Source organism: Misgurnus anguillicaudatus, chromosome 14 (genome assembly GCF_027580225.2).
Source record: "Misgurnus anguillicaudatus chromosome 14, ASM2758022v2, whole genome shotgun sequence".
NCBI classification, from domain to species: Eukaryota; Metazoa; Chordata; class Actinopteri; order Cypriniformes; family Cobitidae; genus Misgurnus; species Misgurnus anguillicaudatus.
Window position 1 is genome coordinate 13,955,753 of NC_073350.2, and position 15,153 is coordinate 13,970,905.

The window sequence follows — 15,153 nt, forward strand, 5'->3', positions numbered from 1 at the left end:
CATCAGCTTCAGTCAAAACTCAAACTGAACACAGTTTGTCTGTAGACCAGGCCAAGATGTTCTCGTCAGTTCCAGTTCCATGTAAAGGACACACACGGTATATGAGCTCGGACACCTTTTCCATCTCCGTTTTAAGCCCCTTACCCTGGAGCTGGGCCAAGCAAAAAGCAGAGTGAACCAGAGCAAGCCAGTATATGATGACATGGAGCTCTCTTATATCCCACCAATCCCAAAACACTACTCAAACCCCTCCGACCACTCTCAGACACCCTAAACACGCATGAAGATATGACGATGCACATTTTCTCAGTTTATTGATGCGTTCTCTTTACTATAAAACAGATGTGTGTGTGTTCAGTTTGTGCTAATATCTCTTGAACTCATTTATTCTGTGTATTGGTGCCAAAATCCTCAGATCTCTGTGTACAAAAACAGTCATGCTTTTGTGTTAGTTCCCAAAAATTGACTGAATGGATCTTCCTCTGAAAAAGGGAAATATGAAAAATTAATTGATAACGTTTTACAGGACATGCAAACATGAACTAACATTGAGCAATAAAGTTTGTCACCATTTACAACTTTCATGTTAGTTCACTGTGTATTAAATAATGTTACGAGTAACGACTTTTGAGGTAAGTATTAAAATGCTGAAATGAACATGCAGAAGAAATTATATAGTAGTTCTGTGGTAGTGACCAATATATTTTAACAACTATATTAAAAATATTCACCCATGCATGTCTTTGTGTTTCTCGAGGTAGTTTTATACTCAGTTGTCACACCTGCTTTCAATCAGGTTCAGTACTGGAGCAACTCTGATGCTTTCCTGGAAAAGAATCACAACCGAGCAACACTTCAGGGTAGTCATTTGAGAAAAAATACATGCTTTTTGTGGTGTGTTGCACGATAATTATAAACACATTTTTGAGAACAACACCACTGGTATGAACGTCATAGATCGAGTATGTCGAAACACAAGCAGAACGTTACTTATTATCAAGAACAAACAATTTCTTAAAGATGTTTTCAAGCTTCTATTTTGGTAAGTGACTTTTCACCCCTTGCTTACACCACAGACTGCCCATACCAAAGCTAATAGCTCTTAAAATAGTGCCACCAAAGACAGCAGTGATGGTGTGATGTAATGCCCATCAGTATCACTTTATGTCTCACCTTTAGCACAGTCACTATTTGGATCTGTTGTTCCAGTGTCATTCCCTCATGAGTAATAATGCAGTACCTGTAGCTCATTTGGTAAAGCATTGTGCTGGCAATGCAAAGTCATGGGTTTGATCCCAGGAGCATATAGATTTGATGCCTTTAAATAAACAGGTATAAAGTCTGATTTGCACTACTTTTTTTCTTTTGGCAGGCATCCCCCTGCATGAATAGTTGTTTAACAACCAATCTGGTTTGCTCAGGTCAGTTTCTATAAAAAGCAGGACTGATATGAACTCTTCTAAGAGCCGGTTCAATGAGGACACTGATCACAAACAGTCTGTGTAAATTTAGGTCAGGGCTGGGATTGTAATATTTGGTTTAGGCTTTGTGATAGCGAGAAGGACTCCGCCTGTGGCTAGTTTTGGTGATTATGTGATTTTCATACTTGACTTAATGTCCTTGAAAACTCAGACAGCCAAGACGTGTCTATTTTTAACAGAGATAACAATGACAACTTTATAATACTGTAGAGACCAAATCAATATGATTTGGTATTGATACCACTTCATAAATCTTTGCTTGTGTCGTTTACTTTTCAGATCGGATTCGAATCAAAGTCCTTAAGACAAACACCGGATCTTATCATTGACCACTGAAATGGTCTGGATTTAAATGAATAGGCTACATTTAAATTAGGGTGACCATACATGCCATTTTCCCTGGTCACGTCCTGGACAGGATTTAAGGTGTGTCCTTCAGAAGTTGCATTTGTCGACCGCATACGTCATCAAGGTACTCACATTTCAGTTAAAAACATTATAAAAGTAAGATTTATTTCTCATATAGTAGTTTTATTCTTACCTTGAAATGTAATTTTAAACCTCAATGACGTATGCGGTCGACAAATGCAACACACCGAAATCCTGGCCAGGACGTGTCCGGGGAAAATAGCATGTTTGGTCACCCTAATTTAAATAAAATAAAGTGCATGTGTTTTAGTTAAAGGGTAGTTCAACCAAATAACTTTCTTACCTTTAAGTTGTTACAAACAAACATGTCATTGTTCTCCTGAACACAAAGGAAGATATTTTGAGCAATGTTTGAAAGCAAAGAGTTTTGGAGCACCATTGACTTCCATAGTATTTTATTTTCCTACTATAGAAGTCAATGCTGTGCCTGCTTCCTGCTTGATTACAAATATCTTCCTTTGCGTTCAGCAGAACAAAGAAATCTATAAAGGGTTTGTAACAATTTGAGGGTGAGTAAATGATGACTAAACCACATGCACTTTATTTCATTTAAATGTATTTATTGAAATCCAGACAATGTCAGTCAATGATAAGATAAAATGTTTGTTTTTTGGGTTAGTAAATGTCCCTGTCTCAAATTGCGCACTTTATGTGACCTTAAATTGCGCATGCTCGCTTAGTCTAAGCGATCAGTCATTTTGCACCCTTGATGCGGTCTTCACACTGATGGGCAACTTCTCTTACTATTTCTGTCCAGTCTGTCCCAAAGTACGACTCCGGTGTGCCCTTGTGGACTCGCCTCAAGGGTCCCTAAGGTCCACATTACATGACGTCATCAAAGTGTGGACTTTGAGGAAGTCCACAATTCTGAAGTGTCCCATTTGGTACAGGGCCAAGAAAGATGACGTGACACTCCAGTCTGTCCCAAAATACGACTCCGGTGCAACCTGGTGGACTCCGTTACTGCTTCAGGCTTCACGCACTTTACCAACCCAGAAGTCCTTGCAAAAGAGCAATCAGACGACAGAAGGGAGGAGTTCACACTGATGGGCAACTTCTCTTCCTATTTCCACCATAGTGCTGGAGTCTGTCCCAAAATACGACTCCGTGCGCCCTCGTGGGCTCACGTCAATGGTCCCTAAGGTCTGCACTACAAGATGTCATCAAAGTGTGGACTCTGAGGAAGTCCACAAGTCTAGAGTGTGCCATTTGGGACAGGGCCAATGAAGATGGCGTGACACTCGAGTCTGTCCCAAAATACGACTCCGGTGCGCCCTCGCGTACTCGCGACAAGGATCCCTAAGGTCTGCACTACGTGATGTCATCCAAGTGTGGACTCTGAGGAGGTCCACAAGTCCGGAGTGTGCCATTTGGGACAGGGCCAATAAAGATGGCTCTGTCCCAAATTTTGCACTTCATGTGGACTTTCGGTCTCGTGGCCTTAAATTGCACGTGCTCGCTTAATCTACCAGTTCGTAGGGTGTCCCATCTATCATTTTTACACTCCAAAGTGTGCTCATCAGCACCCCCTTTGCACCCTTGATGCGGTCTTCAGCAAAGCCCACACTGCAGCAGGTTTCAAGCACTTTACCAATCCAGAAGTCCTTGCAAAAGAGCAATTAGACCAATCAGACAAACGGAAGTGAGAAGTTTACACTGATGGGCAACTTCTCTTCCTATTTCCGCCGTGAAGAGTCTGTCCCAAAATACGACTCCGGTGCACCCTCGTGGACTCCCGTCGAGGGTCCCTAAGGTCTGCACTACACAATGTCATCAAAGTGTGGACTCTGAGGAGGTCCACAAGTCTGGAGTGTGCCATTTGGGACAGGGCCAATGAAGATGGCCCTGTCCCAAATGGTGCACTTCTTATGGACATTTGGTCTCGTGGCCTTAAATTGCACTCGCTTAGTCTACGAGTTCATAGGGTGCCCCAACTGTCATTTTTAAGCTCATCAGTGTGCTCATCAGTGCCCCCTTTGCACCCTTGATGTGGTCTTCGGCGAAGGCCGCACTGCTTCAGGCTTCATGCAGTTTACCAACCTAGAAATCCTTGCAAAAATTAGACGAATCAGACGACACTGATGGGCAACTTCTCTTCCTATTCCCGCCATGGCGCTGGAGTATGTCCCAAAATACGACTCCGGTGCACCCTCGTGGACTTGCGTCAAGGGTCCCTAAGGTCTGCACTACATGATGTCATCAAAGTCCGGAATGGGCCATTTGGGACAGGGCCAATGATGACATAATTTTCATTTTGGCTGACTTTTTCCTCTTTATCGCAATCTCTGTTTGAAACATAAAATTGCAAGTTATTTGTGATTGTTTGTGAAGTCAAATAAAGTCAAGCTGACATTACCCCCAAAATCATACCCGACCACTCAAATCATAAATCATTATTATAAACTTTCCATTGTGAAGTGAAAGGAAAGGGTTTTTAACTCTGATTTCAGTGTGCTTGCTCAATAATGACTTCTGTTTATTTTTAACCAAAAAGTTACAGCAATTTTAAATTTAAAGTTCAGGCTTGTGCATGTTACAATTTCTCTGTATACTGTGTTTTTGCTGTCACAAAACTTCTCAACTTTTCTTTCCTCCTCAAAAGTGATTTATAAGTGGTGTTAAGTGCAAACAAACCGTTCTCAGCGTTTTTCAGTCCGTCTGAATCTTACTTTCTCTGTTTCCTGCATGGTAACAGTTTCAGGGGATTTGACCAATCTCTCACAAACAGGAAAAGCTGACTGATAGTGCGCACTTCCCCCGCACTCATACATTTTTTAGTCTTTGCACAGTGAGCATAAAGACCAAACAAAAGGCCAAAAGAATAAACACAGATAAATAACGTTCCACGTCATGCAACAACTTCAACATTATGTCTGTTATCACTTTTGCAAGTCTCACTAATAGCAAATAATTGGTTGAGATAATAAAAATAACAATTTAATGGATTTTAAAATGATTCCAATTTCCTGAAATGCATCATGCAGAAGTAAATGCACAAAATATATTTATTATATAAAAAAATTATTTAGAGTTTTTATTTAAGTTTTTGGAATAAAACACAATCAGGCATTAAAAAGCGTGGGTAGAAATCAAGCAATGTTTCACTGAGACGATGTGTACCTTACAGCAGATGCAAGCTGTCAACCACATGCTTGTTTTTTAAATGTCTGTGGTTTGGTTTAAAGGCCCACTGATGTCACCGGCATTTAATTTAAGTTTTTCTGAAGTGTTAGCAAGAAGGGAATTTCATGCCTCCGTCTGATTGGCCGCTTACTTTTTTTTCTTGCAGATGCATGCCTAGAGACAGGACAGCCAATCAGAGAGTCGAGCATGGAACGGTAGCCCCTCCCATATGTTAAACCTGTGGTTTCCTGATCAGGCACACAACAGCACTAGTCCGGATGTTTCGTGCCACAGTGCGTTCTCTGTGCACGAGGCCAGCTGTGCCCTTTCCTGCCCTCTTTCGACTTCTCCCCCTGTTGTGTGTTAAAGGTGACCCAGTAACCCCTTGAGTTCAGCTTGTTTTGCTTTGCTCTCCCATAACTTATCAGCTGTGCGAACACACTGCTGTGTGACCTCACGGGCCTCCGCTGCTGTTTGTCACCCGCATGCAAACAAACAACAGCATGTCTTGGACAAATTTGGTAGCATAATGCACAAATTCAGGCCGTGCAACTCAAAACTGAACGAAGTTCAGCCTCTGCTGTGTTGAACTGTAAGATTTGACCTCGTGTCCTCGTCCCACATGGTCCTGGTGTTTGTGACTTTTAGCACACAATAGGCCTTTTGTGCCACTTTTTTGGCCTTCTGGTGTTTGGCACCAGATCTCCGTACCGTTCGGCTCCAGTCAGTGACTTCTCCCCACCTGTCTGTCTCTCAAAAACTAGACTAGCCTGTCAGGTTTGTCTGGTTACTAATTACAGCATCCCTGCCAAGCTTTGGGACTTTGTGACTCTCTTCTGCAGGTCTCTCTATGCAGTTACTGAAAGTAAAGTAATGTTGTGACCTTTAGTGAACCAGCACCAAGATGCATAAAGACCCTAATTAGGGCTCAAGCCCTCCCAAAAGGAAGTCAAAACAAAAGGTTGGGGGTGGGATTGATATGTTTTGCGGTCAAAACAAAAGGTTCAGTAACAAAACGTTAGATTCATTAGCAGACAAAACAATAGCAAACATTATCACTTTATTCAGAGATATTATATAAACAAGTATTTAACTAAACAATTTAAACTCTTAGGTTCTGTTTACACTTTGTATTAAGATGCGGTTTAGAGTTATGACATCACGAGTAGACTCGTGAAAGAGAAGTGCAAACAGGAGCAGGCACGTGCATCAGTCAGCTGATTTAATCATAGTGCAATAAGGAGTCAGATGCTGATATAGGCTAAGGGAGATTTACCCTAACTACACATTAGCCGAAAATGTGTCAAATTTAACTGGGGTTACTACGTTTGAATGGCATAAAGAGCTATTGGGAAACTCCAGACTGGATGTGTCACTATGATGCAACAGTGGTGTAATTATTTGAGATGAACTAAAGGGAAAAGCCTGATTTCAATCCTAACAACAATTCGTGTGGGTAGGTTTGCGTGAGAAGAAAAGGGAATTAGATGATTCATGTTTTTGGATCGAGCTTGTGTGGATTTAATGCACGAGAGGCAAATCTTTTAGTGAAAAATATGCATCTAGTCTTTTGTGACCTGATCTGAAAACCCAGCCAATGTCATTTTTTGTGATTTACCTTTTTCCATAAAATCATCATACAGTTCATTCTGTTGAAATATAACCTTGATATCTTTAATTAATTATTGACGAAGTAAGGTCAGATATTGAAATGAAAGTGAAATAAAACTTGATTAGATTATAAGAGTTTAGACTGAATTTCACAATGGGGTCACATATGCTTTTCCTCAGTATGTGACCTTTCCGTGCATTTAGCTTCAGTCTGGTCCGGACAGTTTCTGCTATTGTCTGTACTTTCGGTATATACTGATCTTGTTTTTTTGTAACCCGAGACCTTCTTTCAAGGTAGGGAGACCATCAAAACATTCCTTCTGCTGAAAAACATGAACGAAAAAACACAATTTCCTTCACAGGTGAAAGAGATAAATGTTGCCCAAGAGAAATAAGAGGAAAGCCAGTGGAAAAAGTGTAGTGTTCTGTCACGTTTGACACCAGCAGGGAATCACAGGCTGTTTTCAAACCACCGCAAGCTGTTCACAGAAATGCCAGTTTGCTGTGAGCAGATATCACAGACTCTGGGCTCGCTCTGTCTTGAGAAACAACAGTTAGAGAATAACATCCTTACTCTACCTACCTGTTAAAGGAAGAAATCCAGAACTTGACTTAAAGTCTAGGACAAAGATTAAAGATTCAACATGGTCAGAAAAAAATGTTTTTTTTATGTTACTAAGGTGGAACCCTTTCAAAAAGTACACCTAAAGAGTTCATATTAAAGAGCACCTATTTCATTGCTAAAAAACAACGTTATTTTGTGTGTTTGCGTGGTTTATGGTTTTTGTACAAAGCTCATCGATTTGAAAAGCTCTGTGTCCGTGATTGGCCAGCTAATCTGTACGTTGTGATTGGCCTGAATACCTCTGACGTCAGCTGGAAATGTGACGCTCCTTACCATGTTTGAAAGATTTGCGCACAACGCAATGCTAACAGGAGTTAATTTACAGGCTGTGAGCAGGGGCGATTCTAGGATTTTCATTTTAGGGGGGCTCAGCCCCCAATAAGGGTATGATTAAAAAAATATTATTTAACTATTAGGTTGTATACTACTTATTGCAATCCACTATTCCATTGTATTCCCTGTGTGTCATATATGGGACTAGAAAATTTTCATTTGGGAATGGAGATTTTTTTACAATGAAGACTTCCTGATTCATTATTCACTGTGCAAATACACATACACATTTCCAGTACAAACACATCATTTTACTGTTTGCATTTCTATGCTCACATAGAAACCTTAGCCAAGGATTTTTTTGACAAAATAAACTTTTAACCAGAAAATAAGATAAATGTGTGTGTTAACATAAATGTAAACATAAACCGGATTTGCTAATCTTATAGGTTAATATTATTAGTTGATAGCCACTGTGTTAATCTGGGAATTATACAGATCTAAAATATAGAAAAGGGGAATGACCAACAAGTGATCTACCTTAATACTGAGTTGTCAAGATGCAGTATGATGTGGTTTTCAGGGCAGGGTTTAGATTAAGCCAGGACAAGGCCTTAGTTATATTAGGATGTTTATGTAGTTTTTACAAGCATACCTTACAAAAATAGTACAGGTGTGCATCTTGAGACAAAACAATGTGACTGATGTATTTTAAGATATGTTAGTGCAAGCTACTTTTAGTTAAGAACTAAAACTCAAACAGGCATTTAAGTCTTGAACTAGACTTAAGCCCTGTTTGGGAAACAGCCTCTATGTCTATACTGTAGGTCAGGGGTCTCCAACCTTTTTATAAGCAAGGGCTACCACAATGGATAAAACTATCTGGATGGGTACTTACTACTTTCTGATATAGTTTAATCAAAACTTTTTTCTTTTACTTGTTGTTTTATTTTCTTTTACTTGTTGATACGTTTGAGTATTGTTTAAAATGTTAAGATCATGCAAGCCCCGCTTATTTTGTGCACGGAAATATGTAATTAATGCGGCGAAAGTGTGTCGTATTTGGAAAAAATGCCGCCCCGCATAAATATGCGGACTTTGGCTGATTATGCAATATATCGCGCGATCGCACAATTGCGTTTTTCTGGAGGGACTGATTAATCAGAGATCATATTAAAATGGAATTTTAGGAATAAAAATCTTTGATATTTAAAAATTGAAAAACATTATGCTTGCAGTTAAACGTATAACTAAGAAAAATGCTAAATTGCAGAATGCAAATGCAGAGAAATCTGAAATGGAGGACAATGCTCATACTGTAAAAAAATGTTTGGTTCAACTTAAAAAGTAAATTACACCGTTGCCCTAAAATTTTGAGTTAATTCAACTTAAAAAAGGTTGTGTAATAACGGCAAAAGTTGTATAATAAATGTAAATTGCCTAAATGTAAATGTAATATTTTTTAAGTTGCATTAACTCAAATTTTTAAGACAACACTTCCTTTTTTTACAGTTTGTCTTGCTTTCCAATAAATAGCTGAAAAAATGTAGCCTGACGTTGCCATACTCAATTCTAGTCAGAATTTGAGTCTGATACCGCTCCATTGAGCTATAATTATGAGGCGTGTCTCAACCGAAAAATGCCTCTGCACTCAATTGGATAGACCTACGACCAATCAGAGCAACCGAGTGTGTAACGTATGTTGAAATTACGTCTTTGCAGCCTGACCGAACTGGTAGTTATTTCGCTACAATGACACTAACATTGTGATTATACCGAGTTAGCGAATGTACATCAACACCTATTATGTTTACAACATTTCGTTTATATCACAACATGAAGTATTTACTAAGTCATAGAGTAAGACTATCTCTTACCATTTGTACCTTAGGTGAACTTCATCCACAACGATACCCATTACGTTTGCTTGAAAATATTGGAGCCTAGCACGTCCCTCCACTTTTTCAGCAACCACGATTCCGGGCTTCCGAAAAGAAGCTGGCAACGACCGCTAATTATATCCATCTCGTCGTGCACGCTGAGTTGCATCGCCGTGATAACGTTAGCCATTTCAGTTGCGACCAACTTTTGCCGAATAGGACATCAACAAATGCCCTGCTCGCGTTTCTCTGTTCCTCTTTTAAAATCAATGCTCTGTCGATATCTTTTAGTACAGACTCAATGTCAGAATCCACACATCTGAACTCTACAGCGGCAGCCATTCAACACACGCGCTCTTTGGTGACGTGGTTCATTACGTTACTGTTGATTATCTGTCCATCATCGTATAAAGCCCGCCCTGACAATTTGATTGGTTCGACCAGCATTTGTCCTAAAATAGTAGCTCCTCAACGCAGAAACCCCAGACCCATCTTCCCGTTTACAAAATCTTGTGGGCGGGGCTAAGATGGGCTGGCACCCAGGCTAGAAAAAATGCATTTATTTAAGTAATAATTGATGATGGGCCGTTGAATTATTCGAAGTGGAGTGCCATTACACCACGGGTGTGCATTATTTTTAAATAATTGAAAGGACCGGAGTCAATTATTCCTCTTACACCACGGTTACCACAAACATTGCTCTGGTGCCTATTTTTTTTAAAGACATTTGACAAGTTAGGTGTGCGTTTTACAAGAAAATAATCAACACTCATGGAACATTTTTCAAACAATCAGAATAAAGCATTCAACAGCCCTGTATAAATTAAACTGATACTTGAATTAAGTTAATTTTTTACTTATTTATTTTACCCCACTAGCAGATATTTTATTCTTGTTTTAAACTCACTTGATTTTGATCATTTTTGTCAGAAATCAAAACTTGATCTTGATCTTCTTTAGTAAATGCATCTCTATTTAAGAATGCTTTCTGCAGTAACCTTTCAAATAAAATGATAAAAACACATAATCCCTAAAGCTTTCAGGCAGTGTTTTCAGAGACCAACCCAGTCTTATTTATCGCAAAATAAAAGTCTCAGCCTATAGGCAGTAATTTGACACCTCAGAGCGAGACCTGAGAAAAATCACGTCGTCAGCTGTAGGAAGAGATGTTCTGTCCCTGCCCACGCTTTGTGTAACCCAGAGCCGACTGTAAGAAAAGAAGGTGTAGTCTGTTTTGGTTCAACCAAACCTCCCCCGATTATCTGACCTACACAGCAAACAGCATGAGAAACCTGTAGTGTCTTTTGTACGGCCAAGACAGGGATAACTTATTTACAAAGCACTTTGAATAATGTTAAGAACCTGATTATTTCTCTGCAGGCATTTCAATCCACAGAGTGTGTTCAGCAAACATTCATCTGTATTTCTATAAAGACTACATCCCAAAATATGTCTTGCGCAACTATGATTTTATAATTTTATATTTGGTCGTCTCAAAAATCAGTGCTGTTTTGATTTGCAAGTTCTTTTTAATTCAAAATCATAGGCCAAGTGCCTCCTATAATGTATGCATGCCACATACATCCACTAGTAAACATTGTAAAGGGGCCTAATCTGTCATTGCATGTGAGAAACAAACATACAGAACATATCATCCCATCGCATTAAGCAAAGACACAATGTTAGGTTCAATGCTCTCTAGTGCTAAACACAAAGTATTTTAAACAGAGTACATGACAAACATTTCCCAAAGTGAAACCTGAATCAGTGTGATGCTTAACTAACTGGTAGAAGCTGTCAATGCCAAGGCAGAGTGCCAGTTAATGGTAGCAGGGCCAGTGAGTTTACAGCCACTTCTAGAATATACACTGACCTACATAGTCTCTCTCTCTCTTTCTCTCTGTCTATACTTCAATCTTTATTCATTCAGCCCATCATAACTTTACTGTAAAATGTAAAAAATTTGGTCAAATTGGATTAAAAAAAAACGTTTTCAAAGTGAAAAAAGTGAGAAAATTCAAGCTAAAAAAATATATTTTGAAGTATTTTTTTTAAAGTTGACCCAACTCTTCACTTTTTACAGTGTTCATCCTGAAACATATTTTGTTCCCATTTTCCCTTTCTTTTTCCTTTTTATTCGGATCTAGTGTCTTATCAACATCGTAAATCTTCTTGACAGTCACTATGAAAACTGTTTATATCTGGCCGTTCCCTTCGGTTCTGGTTGTTTACTTGTACATAAAGCGTGACGTCAGAAGGGCAAGGAGATATGACCGTCTCCTGAGAGAAATGTGAAAAGAAAGCATCATTATTCCCAAACCTCCCTGTTTGTCTTACTGTGCTGTTATCTGCTGCCGGGTGCGAGTGAAGTGTTATGGTTTAGTGTGCATTTTATTCTACCGATTATTACCCGAATTGTTCTCTTTCTCAATGTGTCAGGGGTTAATGTGTCATGATAAATTGTTGTGGGATGATGATTGTGGGGAAAGTTCAAAAGGGAAGAGCTGACCAGAAAGACGCCTTTACTGAAGTAAGTACGCATGTGAGTCAGTCAAAACTTCACAGTTCAGCATTTTGGAAACAAAACAACTGACTTAATGACCAGCTTCCGCTAACAACTGGAGGTGTTTAGAGTTCACTGACAAACTAGAAACAAACTGGATCCTCAACACCCGGTTATGTGTGAAAATCCCATGTGGAAATGGCAACTCCTCCTAATGGCCAAAGTGGGAACCGCACACCCATATGGCACAGATGATGTCGGTCTAGAGAGGGACAACTGTTGTTCTTAAGGAGATTTATTACATTGTGTACTAAGTCACGGTTGCACGCTTCAGACACATTTAATTACAAAAGTACTTTTATCGGTTTCTTGGAATGCAAAAGCAGATTTAGACGCTGATATTTTTCATGCATTGTCAAACAAAGTGTTGCTAGCTGTCACTGGAGTCCTACACTTTCAAAAAGTACACCTTCCATCTGAAAAATCCAGCTAAGACCAGTATAAGCTGGTTTAAGGTGGCAGTAGCTGGTTTAACCTGGTCCTCCCAGCCTGGCAAAGCTGGTGGGTCAGCTGGTCTTCCAGCCTAAGTCCAGCCAGACCATCTTAAAAAGTGACCAAAATGTGCTAAAAAAAAACATTAGACACCAGCACAAAAAATCTATTGGTTTATTGGGAATTTTATTGATTCCAATGGAATATGGCCCAAAACACACTACAGTGTATTGGTCTTTGTTGGTCTCTAATGGTATGTATTGGTTCTATGTATTGGTTCTCATGGAATATGGCCCAAAACACACTACATTGTATTGGTTTTAATGGTAAAAGCTAATGGTTCCTATTATTATTTTAATGGGAACCATTAACATTTTCTGTAATGGTTTTATTGTTTTTTTCAACAGGGGTAAGAGCTGTCCAAACTGAAAACCTGCACTGACATATCTTAAAATACATCAGTGTCCTTTATTTTGCCTCAAAATGCACACAAGTAATGTTTTTAGACAGGCATGTTCGTTAACTAGTTATATTTCATGATTAAACTAAGGCCTTGTCCTGGCTTAAGCTAATCCCTGTCCGGGAAATAGGGTGGCCATTTGTGCCAGTTCCGCCGGACACGTCCCGAACATGTTTTCGGGTTCGTTCTCCGGAAGTCGCGTTGCACGACCGCATACGCCATCGTTATTTTAAGACATACAATCATTGTAGTTTCATTCTTACCTTGAAATGTAACGGTTGCTTTTCTGAAATTAACCCCGAAATATTAAACCTTGATGACGTATGCAGTCGAGCAACGCGACTTCTGGAGAACAAACCCGAAAACATGTTCGAGATGTGTCCGGCGGAACTGGCACGAATGCCACCCTACCGGGAAACCACCTCAAAGAGTTCATGTTAGTACTTCGGAGGTACCTCTAGTACCAAATTTATACTTTTTATAACTAAATATGATTTTTTTTAAAGGGTACTGCCCCAGTAACAGCTTTGGGACCCTTTTGTTTGAAAGTGTTCAGTGAAAGTGAATGGGGACCACGGACAGCCGTTGTCACCATGTACATTTTATTTATAAAAACATCTAATTTTGTTCCACACAAGAATGGAAGTCAATACGGGTTTGGAACAACAAGAGGGAGAGTAAATGATCCCTTTCATTTTTGGGTGAACTATCATTTTAATGCTGTAAGAGCGCAACACTGGCCGTTTCAGGCAGCAGCCTCCGGAAGTTAAATCAAGCTTGATTTATTTAAGCTTACTGAGCATTACATTCGCAAGTCATAAACATATTACAACAACTAACGATTAACTAAGATTAACAGTCAACTTTATTATTGTTTACATTCTGAAATAAGAACGCCTTGATGACGTATGCAGCCTGCAAATGCGACTTCCGGAGGCTGCAGCCGACTGAGAAACGGCCACTGACTGCAGCAGCAGCACCGACACAAGAATTCCTGGAGGAAATGGTGGTTGTATTTCAGTACAGTGGGTTTCATCGACGTTCCACCAGGACCTCTCGAGACAAAAGGAGAAACAATCCTGGAGAACATCGTGTTCGTAATGTAACTGTGCAACTACAAACACATATAATATGTCTGAACCTTTTGTTTGTTTTTACCACATTCTCGCATGAAAACTCCCTGTTCAACCCCTCCATACATTCCTCATAATGTTTACCTTAACTTCACAGCACTTTCTGATACTTGGACGCAAGCCAAGAGCGGAGGCAAAACACATCCACGTGCAGCGCAGCCTGAGGGGAAGTAACACTCACGCGCTTTTGACGCATTTCGCACTCTGCGTCTAAATATCAAATCTTTTCTAAATTCCCGATGTGACTCTTTCTTGGTTTACTTTAAGTTGTAAACTGAAATACTGAATGTTATTTGCTAATAATGCGTTGCCTACTACTTATAGCTGTGTCCCAGTAGAAGTTAGCAACGCACAGCTCACGGTTTGATCCCAGAGAACACACACACAAGTTAAATTGCTGATAAAAGAAATGTAAAGTAAATCTCCCAGATGCATAAACATAATGTGCTGCTTCCGTTTTTCTTTCCAGTAATCTTAAATTAAACATCTCCTTTAAGTATTGCATGACAAACACAACTAAATCCTCTCCTAGGCTACCACATTAGTGGGAAATGTGTTACTAAACTATTTGGCTATGAGCTAAGTCTTTGATTCAGCATAATTTTCGGGAACTGGACTAAACTGAGCGCTGGCAAGGAAATGCAGAAAGCAAACAGCTTGAATATGCAATAAACACCCCGGCCTTCGATCTCTCCCAGAGCCTCCAAATTTGTTCAAGATATAGTGCAAACCAAAACAAGTGCATTTCATCTCTCCGCAGTCTTCGATATGTGCATAAACAAGGTCAAGTAAAGTTCAGATTGTTGTTTTTTAGTCTGCGAGTATGTTGAGATATTTCTGGAGGTTCCTTGGCCATAATGCAAGTCTCTGCCTTGCTTTCCATGAAGTCACAGCAGATCACAGCAAACTGATCCCGCCGTATGAAATCAACAAGGGTCACACACCCACATGCACAGCCTGGAACGTCATGTCTCCATGTAGGGAAAGCTCTCTAAAAAACAACTGTTTGATTTTTCTGTACAGTGCAATGTTTTAAATCATTACTTTTTTATTACAGACTTATCAGCATAACAGTATGAGCAAGACAATTTGGCTTCAATGACAGCATGTTATCTTAGGATTATTGAGAAGGAAATGTGACCT

At 39.6% G+C, this 15,153-nt stretch overlaps 1 long non-coding RNA gene across 3 annotated transcripts; it reads right to left on the bottom strand.

Moving 5' to 3' along the window:
* Positions 1 to 297: 297 nt before the first annotated feature.
* On the bottom strand, positions 298 to 14,198 carry LOC141369461 (uncharacterized). Of its 3 annotated transcripts, none has more exons than XR_012373170.1 (3): positions 14,095 to 14,198; positions 732 to 826; positions 298 to 482 (listed from the first exon to the last, which is right to left on the bottom strand). It is a non-coding gene; the product is annotated as an uncharacterized lncRNA (long non-coding RNA). The 3 variants fall into 3 exon arrangements; XR_012373172.1 differs by lacking the exon at positions 14,095 to 14,198 and adding an exon at positions 1,869 to 1,948; XR_012373171.1 differs by lacking the exon at positions 14,095 to 14,198 and adding an exon at positions 1,174 to 1,299.
* Between the last annotated feature and the right edge of the window lie 955 nt (positions 14,199 to 15,153).